The 23,825-nt window shown below is 39.5% G+C and overlaps 2 long non-coding RNA genes across 2 annotated transcripts; both read left to right on the forward strand.

Moving 5' to 3' along the window:
• The first annotated feature begins 1,607 nt into the window (after positions 1-1,607).
• LOC143662141 (uncharacterized) lies at positions 1,608-14,331 on the forward strand. The gene is made up of 3 exons (XR_013165169.1): positions 1,608-1,723; positions 12,647-12,697; positions 14,297-14,331. It is a non-coding gene; the product is annotated as an uncharacterized LOC143662141 (long non-coding RNA).
• Positions 14,332-14,386: 55 nt separating this feature from the next.
• On the forward strand, positions 14,387-21,690 carry LOC143662143 (uncharacterized). The gene is made up of 3 exons (XR_013165171.1): positions 14,387-14,420; positions 19,193-19,348; positions 21,541-21,690. It is a non-coding gene; the product is annotated as an uncharacterized LOC143662143 (long non-coding RNA).
• The last annotated feature ends 2,135 nt before the right edge of the window (positions 21,691-23,825 follow it).

Consider the following 23,825-nt stretch of genomic DNA (forward strand, 5'->3'; position numbering starts at 1 on the left):
ATTCACTCACTCAGCAATGATTCCAGGGGAAGCAATATAGATAAGAAACTGCCATACAGTTATATACTAGAGGGGAAATATAAACAAAATAAACAAGAAAATAACAGATATGAGTACTACAACTAAGAAAATGAACAAAGTGCTATGATTGGGTGTAATTTGGACCTGCTTTTATAGGATGGTAAGGGAAGTCCAGTCTGAAGCACTGAGTTTAGGGCTGAATCTGATAGAGAAGGAGACAGACATGTGAAGATTAAAGGGGAAAGCATTCAAGGCAGAGAGAATGACATGTGCAAAGGTCCTAAGGTAGGAAAGAATGTGATATGCTCAAGGAACAAAAAGAAGACCCTGTGACTGATGCTTAGGGATTGAAGAGGAGGAACATGGCAAATGAGATTGAAGATGTAAATTAAAACACATCATTTAGGGACTTATAGGCCATAATAGGGAATCTAGTTTATATCCAAAGTGCAATGAGGAGTTTTGGAAGGATTTTCAGCAGGGAAGTAATAAAATGTGGTTTGTTTTTTGAAAGATAACTCTGGCAGCTGGGTTGAGAATGTATTGGAATGAGTAAGAATTGAAGTAGGGAAGCCACATATAAGATGCTCCAATAATACATCAGCTCTATCCAGATTATCACCCAAACTGGCCCCCCATACTCAAGCCTATCTCCTCCAATCCACAGAGCATCCAGAAAAACTCCCCAAAACACAAAGCCTATAATACCACTCCACCTGCTTAAAAATCATGCAATGGTTCAAATTTCCACCAAACTCCTCTCCAACACACCTGAATGATGAAAAAGAGAAAAGTTTGGAGGCAGCTTCCAACTTAGACACAAGGGAGAAATGGCTTGATATTTTTTCATTTATTATGAATAGAATCCCCTCTTTGTGCTTCTGTGATACTTTAGTAATAGCTTTTGGTTTATTTCTGGGATGTTGGATGGTGCTTCTTTGAAAGCACCCCTTGCCAAGACTGACAATTAGATCCTCAGCTTTATATGGGTTATACTTCCTTAGTTGTCTGCCTTCCCCCACTACACTCTAAGTTCTAAGTTCTGTTATTTCCAGAATCCAGCACAAGATTCTATCACTTAGTGTTGGCTTAATAAATATTTTTGTTGAAGGAAAGGACTGAGAGGCTTTTTCTCGCAAATTCTGCAAATGATCTGGGCTGCCCCAAATGTATCACTCTACTGGACTTTGAGACTCCAGTAGGACCAGGTGTGTGTTACCTGCTGAGAGGGAAATCCCAAGGTTTGTGATAATGAGTCCTCCAGGAACTTTAGATACCAACAGAGATACACTGAAATTCTGGCTCACCCAGGTTAAATCCACAGGGTTTTTTTAAGACTTATTTTGACCCCAAAGGTACTTCCCACTCCTCAGGGAACACAGTGTAAATAAATGGTAATCCCTATCCTAGGGTCAACGTCTTCTGTCACTCCAAAGACTTCAACAATAGCTAGGAAAACCCCCATCACAAATGCAGAAAAGGTATAGCAAAAATAAACAAATGAAAAGCAGAACCATGCTTTGGATGGTGAAAGACAGAGTTCACTTTTCTAGCTGCAATTTCCTAAGCCCGCAGATCTGAGACATACATATTCATTTTCTTGAGACTTCCTTGAGTTAAGACAGCACACAGGGAGCTTCCAGAGCTGGCTGGCACTGGGTTACCGGCACTCCAGGAATGAGAATGCCATCAGCTTCCCCAGGTACGTGGAACCCTGACAACCATTTTGCTCAATTCACCCCCATTCAGGAGCTACTGGGTTCAACGATTTGCTGTCTTTTCCTTTCCTGCTCCTTTTTCTTCGTGTTTTGCTTTGTACACTCTCTTCTTTTTTCCTGGTATAATGGTTTCCTTCTAGCCATCCTATCGAAATGACACTCTCAAGTATTCCTAAAATTCTCCTTCTGATCCAATCCTGTGAGTCGTTCATCTTCCTCTTCATAGGTTTTGTTTTCTAATTGACATCCTCTCCTCCTTAATAATTTCTGTAACGTAGCACTGCCCGGAATTTTTCCTTTTCCTTCTTCTCCTTCCTTTTTCCTTTTCCCACACAAACAATAATAGCTGACATTTCTGAGTACTCACTATACACCTTACATATATGAATCCATTTGATCCTATGAGATGAGTACTATGCTACTGGACAAAGGCCATGGTTTCTTTTGCCCAACACACTCAGTAACCAATTTCTGAGACACTGAGGTTTCAAAAAGAGAAAGAGTTTATTACTGGGCACATAGTAGGAGAGCAGATGGCCTAGCAGTCCAAAATCTGTCTCCCCAAACTGCAGTAATTCAGATAGTTTTATTAGAGAACAGATGAGCAGGATTTAGGATAATGTGCACAGTGACCCCATATGATGTAATTAGACGTGACCTACTTATTGAGCATTCGCAGACTGATTACGTGCTTAGGCACAGAACGCTTGTAAGAAAATAGCAGAGAGGTTTTGGTGACTCATAGGTTAAAGTCTAAGCTACTGCGCATGTCAGGAGGGCCCACTTTGGTTAGATCCAGTCTCGGTCATCAAGACAAGTTTAGCTTTGGGGTAGGTTAGCTCTGGGCTGACCCAAGACTGTTCATTAATAATCAGTAGGGGCTGTCTTTAGTGATTACAAGACTCTAAAGTTGAAAAACGGGATAACTGGGTACAAATGAAGGTTAGTCCATAAATGTTTACAATCACAGAGGGAAAAGATAAGGGTGATACAATCACTATCAGAGATAAGGCAATGGGGTTACAATTTAGAGATTTCGGATATGTTTCTCTGTCTACTCCAATACACCAGAAAGCAAAAAAAGAATATCTATATAATGATTCAGTAATTAAGTCATCACTTAAATCCTGATTTCTGTTGTTATCCCCATATTACAGGTGAGGAAACTGAGGCACAGAGAGGTTATATTACTCATCCAAGGTCACACAGCTAGTAAATGGCGGTGCTAGGATTCACACGGAGGGCACTGGGTTCCGGAGCTGTGTCATAAATGCTTCTCCCATGGGATTCTGCCTGGTTTTCTATACCTTCATCCCCAGAGGGATCTTATGGTCCTGTGGCTTCAATCACGTCTGAGAAGATGTTTCACAATTCTGAAGTTCCATCCATCCTTATGGCCCCACATCCAAGACAGTTACATCATCAGTCAATGTTAATATTCATTGAGGACCTGCTTGGTCCCTGCGTCATGCTAAAATGAAAAGAAGTTCATTATTGTTCGGTGCCTCCACATAAGGGAAGGAAAATGGCATCACAGAGAAGCTACATGGTTTGTTCAAAGTCACACAGCTATTTAGTCGCAGAGGCAAGGCATAAGGCTCTCCATAAGTCTATCAAAATAATATAAGCTATCAGGGACTTGAACAGATATTTGCACACTGTACTCACAGTGGCATTAATCACAATAGTCATAAAGCAGAAGCAGCCCAAAAGTCCATCAACAGATGTATGAATAAACAAAATGTGATATAAGCAACAATGGAATATCGCTCAGCCATTTATAAAAAAGAATTAAGTTCTAATACATGCCACTACATGAATGAACCCTGAAGACTTCACGTTGATTGAAATAATCTAGACACAAAAAGACAGATATTATATGATTCCACGTATAGAAAGCAGCTACAAAAGCAAACTCATAGAGGCAGAAAGTAGAGTGCAAGTTACGAGGGGTAGGGAGAAGAGGCAATGAGAAGTTAATGCATAATGGGTATAGGGGATCCGTTTTGAGAGATGGGAAAGTTCTGGTAGTGGATGGTGATAAGAATAGCACAACACTGTGACTGTGATTGATCCCACTGAATGTATGCTTGGAAGTGGTTGAGATGGAAATTTTATGTTGTGTATATGTTTCCACAATTTAAAAAAGAGAGAGTGACTATAAAGACAATGACAATTAAAGGCAGTACATGATTCTGTACTGGATCTAATAGTAGAAGGGGAGAGGCCTAAGAGGACATTAATGAGACACATGAAAAAAATTTGAATGTAGACTGAAAGCTTTATAACAATGTTAAATTTCTCAAACTTAGTAACTGCACTTAAGGTGGTTGCACCAATGAATCTCCTTGTTCTTAAGAAATGGGTATGGAAGTATTAAGTGTTTGAGGAGCATGATATATACAACCCGCTTTCAAATCTCTATCTAGAAGATATATAGATAGAGTAGATAAATAAACACATAGATGATAGATAGATAGATAGATAGATGATAGATAGCTAGATAGAATGATACAGCACATGTGACAAAATGTTAAAATTGGTGGATCTAGGTAAGGTTATTTGGGGGGGATATATTGAAGATCTCTATGGGTATTATATTATTTTTGAAACTCACCTATAAGTTTGAAATTATTTCAAAATTCAAAGTTTAAGGGAAAATAATACTATTTTAAGCTACTTGAAGTCAAAGGCCACGTCTCCCTGCCCTTTGCAACCCATACCACACCATCTTACATATAAGAGATGTTCAGTATATATTTGTCAAATCAAATTGATTTGAGAGAAGCTCAAACAAGATATTTCCTGCTCTTTGGCATACGGAGAACTGGACACTTCCAAGATGGATTACTTGTGAATTTCAGCAATGCATGAAATCTCTGCCCATTTCACTCTGGATGGAAGCAGCAGTGTGATGGGATGAGGATTAAACAGAATTAGAGTAAGATTCTAGTCCTTCTAGTGAAGGATAATGGAAGCAGCTAGCATTCGCAGAGCATCTTGGCCAGCTATTATGTGAACTGCTTTGACATGCTCCTTCATTTATTCCTCCCCATGGCTCTATGAAGGAGGCAACGCTGTCATCATGTTGCACATGACGAAGCTTTAGGAAAGTTAAGCAACTGCCCAATTTACACAACTGATGCCTGAGCTACTTGACCCCTGTGGGACCTGTTTCTTTTTCAGTAAATTGAGTCAGTGGATGCTTTCTAAAGTCTCTTAACACACCAGAAGTCCAGCATGCTGGTAATTCTTCAGAAACCCTAATTGAAGACAGACTTCTGTAGTAATGATCATAGGTTACTGACTGGGCTGGAAAGTGATGCTGAGGACTGGTTTTGAGGAAAAGTCATGATGTCCTGGCTGCCTGAGCCCTTGAATATTGGCACACTTTGCAGCCATATGGTTACAAGTTGGCTCTGTGAGCTACAGCCACCATTTAGTCAGGTGTAGTGTTGTACCTGTGTGGCCGGTGGAAATCAATTGTTAGACAGAACTAAGAGGAAGGGGAAATTAAAGGAAATATGCACACACTCTGTTGTTAAGCAGGTCACAGCTCAGCTGGGACTATACTCACTGGAAGACCAAAAATATTCAAAATGTAAAGTGAGTGCAATAGCATACGTAATTGGTCATAAAGCAGATCCAGAACCTTCTTTGGGGAAGAGTAAGACTGAAGTAGGCTGAATAGTGGTGACCAAAGATATCCATGTCCTAATCTCTGGAACCTGTGAATATGCTGCCTTACCTATGTATCAGCCAGCGTTCTCAAGAGAAACAAGATTTTGGTTAGATGGATGGATAGATAGATAGATAGATACAGATATATGATAGCTAGATAATAAACAGATGGGTGATATAAATAAATATAGATGGAGATGGAGATGTAAATATTTATTTGTATGATATGTATATATTTATATTGTATATATCATATTGGTTCTGTTTCTCTGGAGAACAGAGAATTTATCTCTTTTTATATATCTATATATGTTGAGAAATATATATGACATATTTTAAGGAGTTGGTTCATGCAGTTATGGGAGCTGGCAAGTCCGAAATCCTTAGAGCAGGTGTCTTAATTTCCTGGCACTTCCATGCAAAGAACCACAGGTTTGGTGACTTAAAACAGCAGAAATACATTGTCTCACAGTTCTCAAGGCCAGAAACCTGATTGTCAAGGTGTGGGCAAGGCTGTGCTTCCTTCAAAACACAGGGGAAGAATTTATACCATGCTTCTCCTAGCTTCTGGCAATGGCTCACTGGCAATTCGTGGTGTTCTCTGCCTCAGTGTCACACAACCTTCTCCCCTCTGTTTGTCTGCCTGTATCCAAATTTCCTCTTCTTATAAGGACACCAGTCATATCAGATTAGGACCCACCCTTATTCAGTTTGGCTTCGTTTTCATTAATCACATCTTCAAAGATTCTACTTCAAATAAGATCACATTTCCATTGGTGGGAATGTAAAATGGTGTAACTGCTCTGGAAGGCAGTTTGGCAATTCTTCAGAAAACTAAGTATAGAGTTGCCATATGAGCCAACAATCCCATTACTAGGTATATGTTGAGAGGAACTGAAGGCAAGGACACAAAGGGACTTTAGACCAGTGTCATAGCAGCATTATCACGATTGCCAAGAGATGGAAACAGCCCAAATGGACAAGTAGCTAAAGAAGCTGTGGTCTATACATGATGGAATTTTACACAACTGTAAGAAGAATAAAATCATGAAGTATGTAACAATGCAGATGAACCTTGAGGACATTATGCTGAGTGAAATTAGCCAGAAACAAAAGGACAAATACTATGTGGTCTCACTAATGTGAACTAACAGTAATGAGTGAACTTTGAATGTTGAAGTTAAGAATGCAGGTTATCAGGAGATAGAAATAGGGTAGATATTGGGTATTTGGTGCTGAAGGAATGTGCAACAGGATGATTGTAAAAATTTATAAATGGATAGCACAATACTACCTGATTGGAGCACAATAACATAAGTATACTGATTGAAACTGAATGTGAGTATGATTGAGGGAGAAGGGCAGGGAGCACGTATGAAACAAGAAGGAAAGATAGAGGATAAAGACTGAGATAGTGTAATTTAGGGATGCCTAGAATGGACAATGCTGGTGATTAAATGTACAAATAAAAAACATTTTTGCATGAGGGAGAACAAATGAATGTCAACAGAGCAAGGTGCTGAAAATGGAAGATATGCAGGTAAAAGTACAATCAATGCAAGCTAGGGTCTATAGTCATCAGTGAAATTGTAATATGCTTTCACTAAATGTAACAAAAGCATTATACCAGAACTAAATGTCAACAGATGGGGAGCATGGGGTAGGGATATGGATTCTTTGTGGAAGAAAAGGAAATGTCCTCATATAGATTATGGTGGAGAAGGTATGTCTATTTACTTAGGTTGGATGGTATGACAGGCAAATAAAACTGTTTAAAATGAAAGAAAGAATAAAGTCACATTTAGGATTTGGGTTGAGGACTCAACATATCTTTTGCAAGGGACACAATTCCATTCATAGCAGCAGGTGGGCAGGCTGGAAACTCAGGCAAGTGTCAACCATGTTGGGGCAAGGTTTCTTTCCCTACAGCAAACCTCAGTTTTTGCTCTTAAGGCCTTCAACTGATTGGATGATGTGCTGATTTGAAAGGATGTATGTATCCTAGAAAAGCCATGTTTTAATCCTAATCCCATTTTGTAGAAGCAGCCATTTCTTCTAATCCCTATTCAGCACTGTATGCTTGAAACTGTGATTAGATCATCTCTCTAGAGATGTGATTTAATCAAGAGTGGTTGTTAAACTGGATTAGGTGGAGATGAGTCTCCACCCATTCCGGTGGGTCTTGATTAGTTGACTGGAGTCCTATAAAAGAGGAAACAGTTTGGAGAATGGGAGAGATTCAGAGGGAGCAGAGCAGAATGACATAGCCACAAGAAGCAGAGTCCACCAGCCAGCGACCTTTGAAGATGAAGAAGGAAAATGCCTCCCAGGGAGCTTCATGAAACAGGAAGCCAGGAGAGGAAGCTAGCAGATGATGCCATATTCACCACATGCCTCTCCAGATAAGAAAGAAACTCTGATGTGTTCACCATGTGCCCTTCCACTTGAGAGAGAAACCCTGAACTTCATTGGCCTTCTTGAACCAAGGTGTCTTTCCCTGGATGCCTTTGATTGGACATTTCTATAGACTTGCATTAATTGGGACATATTCTCTGCCTTAGAACTGTAAACTACCAACTTATTAAATTCACCTTTTTAAAAGCCATTCTGTTTCTGGTATATTGCACTCCAGCAGCTAGCAAACTCGAACAAATGAGTAATCTCCTTTACTACCTCAAAAATACCTTCACAGCATCACCTTGATTAGTTTTGTTTGATTGAATCACTAAGTGCTGTGGTCTAGCCATTGACACATACAACAAACCATACATGGATGCTTGTATGTAGCGGAGAAACAGCCTACCTATAGCTATGTGTAAGAGTCATGTCTGGAAGGTCTCTTTTGTTGCTCAGATGTGGCCTCACTCTCTCTAAGCCCAACTCTGTAATTGAAATTATTGCCTTCCTCCCTATGTGGGACATGACATCTAGGGGTGAAAGTCTCCCTGGAGGCATGAGAGATGACTCCCAGGGATGAGACTTGCCCTGGCACCGTAGCTGCAAATCCTAAAGAATACCTAGGGCATTATATAAGATTCTATAAATGCTCCATGCACTAGGATAACTTTCCAGAAACCTACAACTTCCAAATGGGTCCCTGGACTTGATAAATCCTGAAGTGCAGAGGGGACCAGCCTCTCCAGAACATCAGCTACTTCTATCCCCATCCCATATTATCAACAGCCTCTTCCAACATGAAAATGTTAGTATGGGCATATCCCAAATACCCATAGAGTGGGGAAAAAAAAGGTGATGGTGGAGTTATACAGAGAATGTAGGGTTTAACAAATGAGTATGAATGCTGAATCATTATATTGATATTTCTTTTAATCCCTAGTGTCTGGGAGCAGCTAGTAGTAAAAACCTAAAAATGTGAAATTGTAACCCATACCAAACTCTGAAATCTTTTCTGCAACTAATTGTTGCGATGTGCTTTGAAATGTATCGCTTTTTTGTATATTTGTTATTTTTCACCAAAAAAAAGTCAGTTGTGATGATAAAAAAAAATTTAAATTTAAAACTAATCACGCACATAAAAGGGACTTTGCAGGGTGACATTTGTAAAGGTCTTAGTATAGTGCCTGACATATAGTTACAGCCCAATTCCCACTAGGAATTGTTGAGGTACTTGGAAGTATTAAGTGTTCAAGGGGCATGATACATATAACTTACTTTTGAATAGTTTGTACAACCCCTACCAAGGAAATCCTCTCTAAGGCAATAGCGAGCAAGGTAAATTACCTCCAGGTTCACAGGCAAGACTGAGGACTGGTTACAAGGGCATAGTGTATTTGGCTCCAAATGTTCCCATCTTCTCCAAGGCTTGCTTCCCAGCCACCTATATCCTGCCTCTTCCTGAGCCTTCCCAGGGCAGCACCCAGGACAACCCTCCCTATTCACCCCAAACCTTCAGCCTCAGATCTTCTCTTCTACCTCCCAACCCCATCCTGGACCATGCACAGGAATTGAACCCAGCTCCACCAAACTAGTATATCCTCATCTGCACCCAACTCCACAATTGGTAAACAAAGTCTCTTCCATTATCAGATATCCACTTTCTTAGGCAATAACCAGGTTATAAATAAGGCAACAAATCACCACAGTGAAACTTCCACCAGCACACATCAGAAAAGTAATATTGGTTTTCATACTAAATTAATTCCACACTGTTTGCTGATAATCATTTCTTAGGACCAGCCCCTAGGATATTCCTGCCAGCCTGGTATCTGCCTTAGGAACTAGAGACCTCATGATTCAACAGCTAAAATGTTAACCCTGGTCTCCAGGGTCCATTCTGATTAATTGATTTCTGAACCACATCTGTTGTTAAATATTTTTAACATCACCTTTATGAATGGCATTATAGAAATGAGAATGAATAATAGAATTAAAAGAAGGTGTCAAAACCAAACCCAGCCTCTCCAGAACATCAGATAGTTCCCATCTCCCTACCCTATATTAGTGACAGACTCTTCCAATATCAAAAATTTAGAATTGCCATAGCCCAAACAACCCCAAACAGAGGTATGGAAAGATCAAAGGTGAATGTGGAATTATACATAGAAGATAGGACTTGACAAATGAATATGAATGCTGAATCATTAAACTGATATCTTTTGGTCTCCAGTATTTTAGAGCAGCTAGAAGTAAAAACCTGAAATTGTAACCCATGTCAAAGTCTGAAGCATGTTCTACAACTAATTGTGGTACTGTGCTTTGAAACATATAGCTTTTTTGTATATATGTTATTGTTCACAGAAAAAGAAGGGGAAAAAGTAGACTGTGGTGATAAAAAAGTATTTAAGCCCTCTAGCCTCCTATATTCTGGAGCAGCTAGAAGGAAAAATATGAGAGGATCATATGGTAGCCCATGACACACTCTGGGATCTATGCTGTAATATTTTTTGAAGAGTGCTTTGAAAACTATTGCTTTTTTATTTCTTTGCTTTGTATTTATATTATACAATAAAAAAGTTTTACAGAGAAAAAAAAAGGTGTCAATTTCCTAGGGCTGCTGTAACAAAATGCCATAAACTCTGTGACTTAAAACAACAGAAATTGATTATCTCACTGTTCCAGAAGTCTGAAGTCTGAAACCAACCTACAGAGAGGACTCCTTCCTTGCCTCTTCTGCATCTGGTGTTTGCTGCCAATCCTTGGCAATCCTGGGCTTGTGATGCAGCCCTGAACTCTCTGCCTCCATCTTCACTCTGCTTCCTCCCCTCTGTGTGTATCTCTGTTCATCTTTTGATAAGGACACCAGTTATTGTGCTTAGAGCCCACCTAAGCCCATATGATCCCGCCTCAAAATTCTTAACTAATTCAGCTCCAGAGACCCTATTTCCATGTAAGATCACATTCTGAGGTCCTGAGGGGTGGACATTCTCTATCTCTTTTCTGGGGACACAAGTCAACCATAACACAAGTTAAGAAGAGAACTAGTGATCAGAGTGGAGTAAGGTTTACTAGAGAAGGTTTATGAAAAAACGAGCATCTTTGAATTTATGTAAAAGCAAGAACCTAGCTGATGACACCATCAGGAGTTAGGATGGCAAGGAGGAAGGGGAAAGACATTTACCAGCCACAGTAGAGAGAGCCTCCATACACTGTTTCCAAAAAGAATACAACATTATCTCCCATCCAAGATGTGCTTCTAGAGTTTTGCCTGTCCTCCATTCCGAGGAAAAATCTAATTCTTCTCACTTGAATCTGAGTAGGCTTATCACTCGCTTGTAACCAAGAGGATAGGGTGAGCAGGCCAAAGACAGAGGCAATCTAGATGTTCATCAATGAAAAAATGGACAAACAAAATGTAGTCCAAACAAAATGTATTCCAATGGAATATTATTCAGCATAAAAAGCAATGAAGTTCTGAGCCATGCTGCAATATTCATGAACCTGAAGGCTTTATGCTAAGTGAAGGAAGCCTGGCACTAAAGGGAAAGTACGTATTCTACTTATGAAATCTTAGAATATGCAAATTCATAAAAACAGGATGGAAATAGGGGAATGGGAATGGGGAGTTATTGCTTAATGGGTATAGAGTTTCTGTTGAGGGTGATGGAAAAGTTTTGGAAATAGTGGTAATGATAGCAAACTTTGTTAGTGTCATTAATGCACTGAATTGTACACTTAAAAATGTGTTAAAATGGTAAATTTTATGTCTTCACTACAATTTTAAAAATCTAGTAAAGTATACATTTTTAAAATCTTAAAATGAGAGAATATGCAGAAGTTCTTGTTGGCTGCAGCATTCATGCTTAGAACTCTGAAGCACCATGGAAGCAGCTCTACTGAGGTCGCTATGCTGGGAGGAAGCCCAAGTTCCATAGGAGGTGCTGAGATCACACGAAGGGGTGAGTTCCCAGCGTCCCAGCAGCTCCAGCCACTGTCTTGTTGCAAACATATGAGAAACCTTCCAGAATTGCCAACTGAACCTTCCAAAACTATGACCACAGAAACCATGAGAAATGAAAAAATGAATGTTGTTTAAAGCCATTATGTTTTGTGGTTGTGTTCTAGTTTGTTAGCTGCCAGAATGCAATATACCAGAATGGAATGGCTTTTACAAAGGAATTTAATAAGTTGCAAGTTTATAGTTCTAAGGCGAGAAAACAAGTCTATAGAATTGTCCAACCTAAGTCATAGGAAAAGATATTGGTTCAAGAAGGCTGATAAGTTGGGGTTTCTCTTAAGTGGAAAGGCATGGAAAACAGTCAGGGTTTGTTCTCATCTGGAATGGCATGTGGCAAACACGAGGTCATTGCTAGTCTCTCCTGGCTTCTGTTTCATGAAGCTCCAGGAGGTTTTTTTTTCTTCTCTCCAAATGCATGGTGGTGGACTCTCTGTTCATGGCTGTCTTCTCTTTTCTCACACATTCTCAAAATGTTTCCTTTTTGTAGGATTCCAGTTAACAAAGGCCCACCGGATGGGTGGAGACAGTCTCCACTAATCAGTTTAAACAACTGTCTTGATTGAGTACATCTCCAGGGAGATGATCTAATTACAAATTCAAACATGCAGCACTGAATAGGGATTAGAAGAATGGTGCCTTTACAAAATGGGATTAGGATTAAAACATGGCTTTTCTAGGGTGCATACAACCTTTGAAACTGGCACAGGTTGTTTGTTACACGGCAATAGATAACTGATACACAACAGCCTTTGGAGGCTTCCTGGAATGGTTCCTTACAGTTTCGTGTATTCCTTTCTGCTTCTCTGTTCAGGGCTCTGCTTCCTGCTGAGTTTGTTAGGAGCTGTGGCTCACAAGGCTGAAGGTGGTACTCAGAGCTGACCATTCCATAACAAATATAGGAAGGGTTTAAACCAAGTCATGAGACACCATGTCCTCCACAAGCTAGAAATAAAAGGTTCATCCTGGGAAGGACTAGGAAGACTTGCTCGTCCATTATTGTTTTGTTGTTAATTGATAGCTTCTCAGATTTGGATATCTTTTTAATTTTATTGTGATTTGACTGCTTGTCAGTTTTCAGAGGCCACAGCGTGTACCACATGGGAATAGAGCAGTGAATAAACACAAACTCTCTGTAAGTGAACATTTCAGTGAAAGAGACAGGCATGATGGTCTCACTATATGATAATAAAAGTAGAAAACACTTCAGTTTAACTTTAATTCCCTGGGATCCTCACTAAAATGCAGATTCTGCTTCACTTGGTCTGGAGTGGGACCTGAGATTTTGCATCTCTGGCCAGCTGCCAAGAGATGAATTCCAAGTTTCTGCTTGGCGCTCTGGAATGTTCTTAGCCTCACTCCCCATGGGTGTCCCTACTCCCTGCACGCTTGAGATGTCTCCTAATTTCTGAGTCCGATTATTTCCATTCATTTGCTAGGGGCCTCGATTAAGACTTTCAATGTATCTCTGAATAGATGAAGGTACGTATATAGTTAAACTTTAATATGTGCCGTTATCAGAACATACCCTTGATGATACAAATTCAAATTTTTATAATCATAATTATAGCTAACACTTACTTAGTACCTCCAAAGCACTTTGTGTGCAGTAATTCACTAGGTCACAATAACCCATTTTACATGAAGAAATTGAGGCACAGAGAGGTCAAGTCACTTGTCCAAGGACACAAGTGGATAAAGTGCTAGAAGCAAAACTAAACCCAGCATCCAAAGTCTTCCACTTCACTCCCCTTTTATAATTCCACAATGATTTTAGGAGCACCTAAATATATTGCATTGAGCTTAGTTGGGGGTTAAAGCTCATTTGTCTGACACCAACAACAGTCCTTTATCATGCACAGGAATTCCACTTTTTCTGTAATTTTTGTTTGGCCACTGTCTTATTTTGCAGCTGCCATAACTAAGTGTCACAAATTAGGTGGCTTAAAACAATAGAAATTTATTGTCTCATGGTTCTGAAGGCTGGAAGTCCAACTCTAAGTGTCAGCTGGCCACGTTCCCTCAGAAAACTGAAGGGAAGAGTCTGTCCTTCACTCTCTCTGGCCTCTGGGCAGTGATCAGCAACCCTTGATGGACTATGGCTTATGGTAATGTCACTCCAAGCTCTGCTCTACCTCCCCACAAGATCCCCAGTGTCATCTGCCTGTCTCCTTTGCCCTTTATAAGGACACTGGTCATTTTGGATCAGACCTTCTCATCCAGTGTGGCCTCATCTTAATTTAATAATTCCATCTGTGAAGACCTCTTTCCAAATAAGGTCATTCACAAGACCAGAGTTAGGACTTGAACGTATCCCTTTGGGGGAACAATTCAAGCTATAACAGCATCTTATTTTTTAATTTAATGAGAGCTCAAGAAAGAAAAGTCACGGGTCACCTCAGCCTCCAGAGGCACATGAAAAGAGAATCCCCTGCCAGTTGACGATAACCTGCTTCTCTTCCAGCAGCTACCTGCTATCTTCTGTGTCCAGTAGATGCCATTGCGTCAATAGCACTCATGTACTGCGACTCTGGATATCATCTGTATCTAAGAGAAGGTCTTCAAATACTCTTTGGAGAATTGTATTGGTAGTGGGTAATTTTAGAATCACCCAGAGTTGGGGGTGGAAGGGAAGCAAAATGGGACCCTGGGAGATGAGCGCCAAATATTGAACGATGCTGAAAACTCTACCAATTAACCTTCACCGAGAAAGAAACACAGACCTTGAGTCAGAAAAACTGGGCTCTTCCGGAAGCTAGCCAGGTTGATGGCATTTGTTTTGTAAAGGTGGAGGGGGTTGAAGGAGGTAATGAATGCAACAGTGCTTCATGAATTGTAGTTTCACACAAACTTTTTTTTTTAACAATCTAAGAGTCCTTCTGCTGAATAAGCATTCTCTGAGGGGTCTCTCTATTTAAAACTGGCCTTGGGTCAAGGAAGAGCTCTGAGGCAGACTGTTAACTTCCTAGGATTTGATCCCATTCAAGGAAAGAAACTATGCTGCTGAATGGTTATCTTTGCAAAAAAGGTCACAGAATCCACATGGTATATGTGAGAGCTCTATACTCTGGGGCTCTTTTTCCATCTACAAATTGGGAGTAAGTTGGGTTTCCTGATTTCTTAAGTTCCTTCCTTCTCCTAAATTATCGGATTGTATCTCTCATGCTACACAAATATCCTTTGGGGATAAAAATTCAAGGAAGAAAATCCTTTGGCCATTTTTAATTGGATTATCTGTTTTTTTATCGATAGGTATAAGCATTCTTTATATATTCTGGTCACCAGTCCTTATGAGATATACAATTGGCAAATATTTTCTCCCATCCTATCCATTGTCTTTTCACTTTCTTAATATTGTCTTTCAAAGCACAAAAGCTTCTAATTTTGGTGAAGCCCGATTTATTTATTTTTTCTTTTGCTCCTCACAGTTTTGTCTTTTCTAAGAAACCATTGCTTAATCTAAGGTCCATGAAGATTTGTGCCTATGTTTTCTTCTAATAGTTTTATAGTTTTAGTTCTTACATTTAAGTCTGTGATCCATTTTGAATTAATTTTTATACATGATAAGAGGTAGGGGCCTGCGTTCATTCTTTCACATGTGAATTTCCAGTTGTCCAAGTAACATTTGTTGAAGAGACTATTCTTTCCCCCATTACATTGTCTTCGAACCCTTCTTAAAAATCAACTAACCACTGCCATCATCTTTTGCTTGGCTTTTGCAATGGGCTCTTAGGGAGTTTCCCTGCTCCCATCCTTTGCCTGCATAATCCATTCTACACATGGCTTGGTGTTCCAGTTTGCTAGCTACCGTAATGTGATATACCAGAAATGGAATGGCTTTCAAAAAGGGGGAATTTAATAAGTTGCTAGTTTACAGTTTTAAGACTGAGAAAATGTCCATATTTAAGCAAAACTATAAAAATGTCCAAATTAAGGCACCCGCAAGAGGTTACCTTCACTCAAGAAAGGCCAATGAAATTCAGGGTTTCTCTCCCAACCAGAAAGGCACATGGCAAACATAGCAATGTTTGCTGGCTCTCTGTATTAACTAGGGTTTCTAGAGAAACAGAATCAGCAGGAAATATCTCTAGATATAAAATTTATGAAAAGTGTCTCACATAACCAAGGGAACGTAGAGTCCAAAATCCGTAGGGCAAGCTATGAAGCTTACAATTCTGATGGAGGGACTGGATGAACCCCACAGGAGAGGCTCACCAGCCGAAGCAGGAAGAGAACCTGTCTCTTCTGAATCCACCTTAAAAGACTTCCAGTGATTAGATTAAGCATGACTTATTGCAGAAGACATTCCCCTTGGCAGATTACAAATGGAATTAGCTGTGGATGCCGCCAATGTGATCATGATTTGATTCTATGAAATGTCCCCGTAGCAATAGACAGGCCAGCACTTACCCAACCAGACAAACAGGTACCACCACCTGGCAAAGTTGACACATGAACCTGACCATGACACTTTCTCTCAAGGCTTCTTTTTTTCATGAAGCTCCTTGGGGACGTTTTTTTCTTCAGCTCCAAAGGTCTCCGGCTGTGTGGGCTCTCGTTATTCAGGCTCAAACTTTTTCCAAAGTGTTTCTTCTTTTTTAAAGGAAATTAATCAAGATCCACCTGGAATGGGTGGAGTCACATCTCCCTGTAATCCAAGGTTAATACCCACAATTGGGTGAGTCACATCTCCCTGGAGATACAAATTTCCAACCTACATTACTGAATAGGGATTAGAAGAAATGGTTGCTCCTACAGGATTGATTAGGATTAAAATATGGCTTTTCTAGAGGATATAAATCCTTTCAATCCAGCACAGTTGGAAAAGGGTGAAAGAGTAGAGTTAAGATGAGGTAGACAGACTTGGGATATATCTTGGAGGTAGATACAACAGGCCTTGCTGATAGGCTGAAAATGCGTGTGAGGGAGTAAACAAAGATGGCCTGGAAAGGATTACTTTCAACCTTCACGTCAATGCTCAAATGCCATTTGAAATCCTCCCACAGGTGCCCTAAAGATCTTTAAATACACCAAATGTCTTTGCTTCAGAGCCATCCTCTTTCTACCTCCAGCCATTTCTCCCACCCAACCAACATGCTGCTCAGCCATCTCAGTTTATTATAATTTCTTGGGAGGACTGAGTTGTTTCATGCTTCTGTATCTTTTTTGTTTTGGGAGGATCTTTTATTTTTCTTGATTAGAAAAGTTGTAGGTTAACAGAAAAATCATGATAAAATGCAGAGTTCCTATATACCATCTTATTATTAACATGGTGCATTAGTGTGCTACATTTGTTACAGTTCATGAAAGAACATTTTTATAATTGTACCATTAGCTACAGTCCATCACCAACAATAGAAGTCATTGAGTTGTGTTATATAGTCCTATGTTGTTTATTTTTAATTTTTGTTCTAGTAACATATACGCAACCTAAAATTTCCCCCTTCTAAGCAGATTCAAACCTATAATTTAGTGCTGTTAATTACGTTCACAATGTTATGCTACCATCACCACCATCCATTACCAAAACTCCATGTTGAACCTAAATAGAAATGCTGTACCATTTACGCATTAACTCCCCATTCCTTATTTTCCCACCCCACCCCATCCATCCCCTGGAGACCTATATTCTATAATCTGGCTCTATGAGTTTGTTTATTCTAATTATTTCATATCAGTGAGGCTGTACAATATTTCTCCTCTTGTGTCTGGCTTATTTTACTCAACTTAATGTCTTCAAGGTTCAGCTGAGTCATTGCATGAATCAGAACTTCATTCCTTTTTCAGGTTAAAAATATACCATTGTGTGGGCTGCAAAGGTAGTGCAGTGGTAGAATTCTTGCCTGCCATGTAAGAGTTCCAGGTTCGATTCCTGGTCCATGTACTTCCCCAAAAATCAAACAAGCAAAACAAACCAACAAAACAAGCAAAAAAAATTCAACAAATGGCACTGCAAATAATGGGCTCTCACATGGAGAAACAATGAAATGTGATCCTGCCATACAGCATACCAAAAAATATATATATGTACATATATATTCCATTGTATGCGTATACCACATTTCCTCCAATACGTTTGGCCTGGAACTCCCTCTGACTGAAATGCTCTCTTCTCACCACCCCCAATCATCTGTATAATTATTGCTTATTGATCAAGTATCTTCTCATAAATCAGTGATTCCTGATTTATAACATATAAATATATCATGTGACAGAACTTTAAAAAGGTGGGGGAACATAGTTTTTATATATTATTGAAGTTAAGTAGTATAAAAACAAATGAGATTATTCTAGATTTAGAATGTTAAATGGAAGCCCCGTGGTAACTAAAAAGAAAATATTGGAGAATATTGAAGCTCATAAAGACAGAATTCAGAGCACAGGCTTCCAAGGATACAAGAGGAAAAGGGAATTAATGCATAATGGGTGTAGGGTTTCTGTTTGTAGAGATGGGGAAAGTCTTAGGAATGGAAAGTGGTAAGGGCACCACAATATTGTGAATTCCTGTGCTTAATCTCGCTGAATGGTGTGCTTAGAATTAGCTGAGATGGGAAAGTTTGTCATATCTATGTTTCACGCTTTAAAAAAAGAAGAAGAAAGAGCAGCCAAGAAGACAATGACAAAGAAATGCAATATGTGATTCTGGATGGGATCTAACAAGGAAGGAGAAAATACTCAAAGGAATTTCAAGAATCCTTTCAGGATTGTCTAGGCTGAAATTACATGTCCCACCTCTATATTTCCATAGCATCTTTCATCTAATTAAACACTTACTGCAGCATCTGGTCATTGGTATTTTATTTGTCTTTCTCCCTCACAAACTCTGAGTGCTGACTGTTTCTTTTATCTTTAGGCAATTGTCATCTGATAAATACCCCAGTTCCCTTACGGGTCAGGTGGAGTAACTCTGAGGCATAGATTCCACACTTTCCCCAAGAAGTAACCAGAAGGCTTGAGCCCCAGTTTTCCACAGTGGAAACTTGCATGACAACACACTTTTTTTGGGGGAGGGGGTGCATGGTCTGGGAATCAAACCCGGATCTCCCTCATGCAAGGTGAGCATTCTACCACTGAACCACCCGTGCACCCAACGACACAGTTTTTGTTTTAGGTATTCTCTTCCCTGTCTCGTTTCACTACTTCCCTTCCAATATTTTCTGGGATCACCTCCCAAATAATACTTTCACTTGAATCCTTGTCTCAGCGTCTGCTTCCTGGAGAACCCAATCAAAGTCTTACCTAAACTGAGTCATCTTGGAAAAGCAGAATAGATCCTGGGGGAAAAGGCACAGCTCTGGCATCTGTAGATATTCAATTAATCTTTGTGGAATGAAGGATTAATTTCTCTTTTGTGTTTCAGATATTGATGAATGTGTGCCACCCTTCAGCATATATTGTGGATTAAATGCTAAATGCCGTAATACCGAAGGAAGTTTCTTCTGTGTCTGTGATTCTGGATACAAACTCTCTTCTGGGAACACAGAATTCAAGAATATCAATGAAAACACTTGTCAGAGTAAGAAAACCCTTGTCTTCTTGTCTCTTTTCCCTATTTTTGATTGGATCTACCACCAAATATATATATATATGCTTGTTGTGGAGCCAGGGCACATTTCCATTTTCAGAGGGAGATGGATGGTGGAAAGAAAAGAACTAAAGAAAGAAGGAAGTGCAGGGAACTCAAGGTGTTGTGATAATTAAATGAGATAATGCACGTAAAGAGGCATTCGACAGATGTTCCATGTGATTTTTGTGCATGGGTGAGATTTTCCATCTGATGTATCCTTCACTTCAAGAGACCGCAGAGCAGAATGATTACAAATGTGGTGCCTGAACGCTGAAGTCAACTTCCCACAGAGTGTCCTCGGGCCTATATTTAACTTTTCTCCACCCTATCTGTAAAATGGGGGTGATGGTTATAACTATTGCACAAGGCTATTATAGAATTAAATGAGATATTATATGTAAAGCACTTAGGACAGCATTTATGAGTCTTTGGGAATAATACTATTTATTCATCCGATTCTCAAAAAAAATTAGTCAAAACCATGCCTCCATTTTCATTCAACATTGTTTTTGAGATCTAGCCATATTTATATAAAAAGATCTTATAAACCATCGTGTAATAGCCCGTTCTATAAATATACATTTGACTTATCTATTACTTATCGATTTGCTTGTCTATTCAATTGCTGATGAGCATTTAGATTCTTTGCCATATTCATCTGCTGTAAACAATGATGAAACAAACATTGTTGCATATGAGAAAGAAAAAATCACAACACTGCTCCAGCTAGAAAGGTCATGGGAAAGTTCAGGTTCCTTTTTAATAGTAATAGTGTTTTTTCCCACCAATGGGAGGCACTCCTGCAGGATCAAAGACCAGGTTTCCGTATTTCCCCAGGTTTCAACCTGGAGTTCATACAATGGTGGAAAAATGTCTCGGAGCTGCCTGAGCTCTAAAAGGGAGGCTAGGGTTCAAGTGGGAGAGGTGAGAGAAAAATACATGGGGTGGGGATGCTAAACCATAAGATGACTCTCTCCATGTTCCTTGTCACTAGCTCAGACCCTCAATAAACAGCTGCAGAACTAATTAACTAATTAATTAATCAATATAATTAAATCCAAAGTGAAAGAGTCTTTTACTAGGCAATGGGCCCCTCTGTTGAGATGTACAGATTACGATTCACCTGGATTCAGTTAACTTACCTAATTTACAAAAAAGAAAAATCCCTTGATTATTTCCCTAATTTTAAGATTTTCTGTACAGTCCTTTTATACACTTTGAATCCACCTCGGGTTAATTATCACCAAGGTTGGTGGATCCAAGTTAACTCCCTACGACGAAGTTTGCGACTTTCAGTCGAAAGTGCAGTTTTTGACAACAAATGTGCTTTGGTATAAACAAACATATTCTACTCTAGAGTCAGGGTTTTAAGTTCGGAACTCTTAGGACAAAATCTTTATCTTTATAGGGAACTTCTTTTCCTATTTTAGCAAACAGACTCAGCTGAAAATCAAACTGTGAAATAAGTGTAGATTGAAACTCAGTCTGATGGAAACAAGCAGGAAAATATTTGCTAGCCTTTCTTCATCTTTTTCAAATAGAGATGAGCTGTCCTTCTAAAACACCAGAAAGAACGGGAGTTGCTTATTGGTTGGGGATTAACAGCCAATAATCGAAAAGTGACACTTCTGTTTCAGTTATGATTCCCAACCAAGGCTGAATTTTAAAACCTGGGGTTTCCAATTTTCTGTTTCCTCAGCCATTTCAGTTATAATTTCCAGCCAAGACTATATTGAAAAATTTGGAACTTGCACTTTTCTGCTTCATCAATGCCAGAGTTTCTCCACTGAGGCACTATTGACATTTGGGCCAAATAATTTTTTGTTGTGGGGGGTTGTCCTGTACAATGTAGGGTATAGAACAGCCTCCTTGGACTCTGCCCTCTAGATGCAAGTAGCACCCTCCCTCTGCTGTCCTCAGAAATCTCCAAATGATCCTTGGAGAGCAATCTTGTCCCTGATTGGGAGCCATTCGTTCTATGCCATAACGAAAAACTAAGACTCCAGTTCCCAAAAAGGACAAAAAGTGTGAGCTCAAAATTCTGGACCTTCTTGATGCAAAGCCTACCCAACTTGCCTCCCCACCCCTCCACCACCTCACTCTCAGTTCTAATAATGACCTTTCGTGGACCTCTTTTGCAGATACCACCTCACAGACTGAAGGCAATGAAGAGGTGAGTGGGGGGCTGAGCCCTGAACCTAGATAGGTAACAGTGATTTACAAAACCCAAAATTAGCAAATCAGGGTGGATTTACACTAGGATGCTGCCCTCTAAAGACCCAGACCTTTCCCAAACCAAGAAAGACTAAGAGAGAGAGCATATTAGGGTAGGCTAAGCTACTGCAACAAGAGACCCAAATAGCTAACAACTTATTTAAAAATGGTCTGCTTTTTGTAATACAATAATGTTAGAACACTCAATGAAGCTGAATTTGGGAATGATAGAGGGAGGAGGGCTGGCGGCACAAATGAAACCAGAAGGGAAAATAGACAATAATAACTGAGATGGTATAATCTAGGAATGCCTAGAGTATATAATGATAGTGACTAAATGTGCAAATTTAAAAATGTTTTTGCATGAGGAAGAACAAAGGAATGTCAGTACTGCAGGGTGTTGAAAACAGATGGTAATTCATATTTTAAAACTTTAACTTATGTGTGAGACTAAAGCAAAAAAATGTTTATTTGGTAGAAAATTTATATTTTGACTAGTGCATTTCCTAATACAACTTATGTGGACAGTTTAATTGAACAACAAAAGTACATGGAAGCTTGAGTAGTACAGGAGATTTTGTAGGTTTGTCCAGAGTGATGCCCCAATAAATCCCACAGTGATTTGAACAGTGAATTAAAAAGTATTTGCAAAGTCCCCTTGGGGGAATGACAAGAAAGGGGGGAAATTCAACTTCCCCATGTGGAGAATTCCTGATATTCTCACAAGCAGTGGGGACAACCAAAGCAATAGGACAAGCCCTCAATCTTGGGGTTTGTTCATATGAAACTTAACCCCACAAAGGATAAGCTAAGGCTGCTTAAAATTAGGCCTAAGAGTCACCTCCAGTGAACCTCTTTTCCTGCTCAGATGTGGCCTCTCTCTCCAGCCAACACAACAAACAAACTCACTGCCCTCCCCCTCTTTATATGGGACATGACTCCCAGGGGTGCAAACTTTCCTGGTAACATGGGACAGAAATCCTAGGATGAGCTGGGACTCAGCACCAAGGGATTGAGAAAACCTTCTCGACCAGAAAGGGGAAGAGAGAAATGAGACAAAATAAAGTTTCAATGGCTGAGAAATTTCAAACAGAGTTGAGAGGTTATCCTGGAGGTTATTCTTATGCATTATATAAATATCACCTTTTTAGTTAAGGTGTAATGGAGAGGCTGGAGGGAAGTGCCTGAAAATGTAGAGCTGTGTTCCAGTAGCCATGTTTCTTGAAGATGATTGTATAATGATAAAGCTTTTGCAAGGTCACTGTGTGATTGTGAAAACCTTGTGTCTGATGCTCCTTTTATCTACCTTATAGACATATGAGTAAAACATATGGATTAAAATAAATAAATAGGGTGGGCCACAATGGCTCAGCAGGCAGGAATGCTTGCCTGCAATGCCAGAGGACCCGGGTTTGATTCCTGGTGCCTGCCCATGTAAAATAAATAAATAAATAAATAAATAAATAAATAAATAAATAAATAAATAAATAACAGGGGAATAAATGTTAAAATAAATTTAGTAGATTAAAATGCTAGTGATCAGTGAAAGAGAGGAGTAAGGGGTATGGTATGTATGAATTTTTTTTTCTTTTTATTTCTTTTTCTGAACTGATGCAAATATTCTAAGAAATTATCATAATGATGAATATACAACTATGTGATGATATTGTGAGTTCTTGATCATATACCAAGAATGGAATGATCATATGGTAAGACTGTTCGTGTTTGCGTGTTGTTATACTTCAATAAAATTTTAAAAAAGGAAAACAGACTGTTTCAGTTTGCTAATGCAGTATACAAGGAATGGATTGGCTTTTGCAATGAGGACTTATTTGTTTACAAATTTATAGTTGTAAGACCACAGAAATGTCCCAATTAAGGCATCAGCAGGACCATACTTTCTCTGAAGAAAGACCACTGGCAACCTGGGTTCTTCTGTCAGAGAGCAAGGCACATGGCGACATCTTCTCGTCCTTTTCTCCTGGTTCTGGTTTCAGTGGCTCTCTCATCTCCTCCAGCAGACATTTTTCTCAGCCGTCTCTGATCTCTCTGGGCATTTCTGTCTTTTATCCTCATAAGGGACTCCAGTAAAGGATTAAGATCCACGTTGAATTGCATGGGTCACATCCCCATGGAAACAACCTAATCAAAAGGTCCCGTCCACAACAAGTCTGCACCCACAGGAATATATTCAAAGAACATAGCCTTTTCT

The sequence above is a fragment of the Tamandua tetradactyla genome, chromosome 2, assembly GCF_023851605.1.
Source record: "Tamandua tetradactyla isolate mTamTet1 chromosome 2, mTamTet1.pri, whole genome shotgun sequence".
In the NCBI taxonomy this organism is placed as follows: domain Eukaryota; kingdom Metazoa; phylum Chordata; class Mammalia; order Pilosa; family Myrmecophagidae; genus Tamandua; species Tamandua tetradactyla.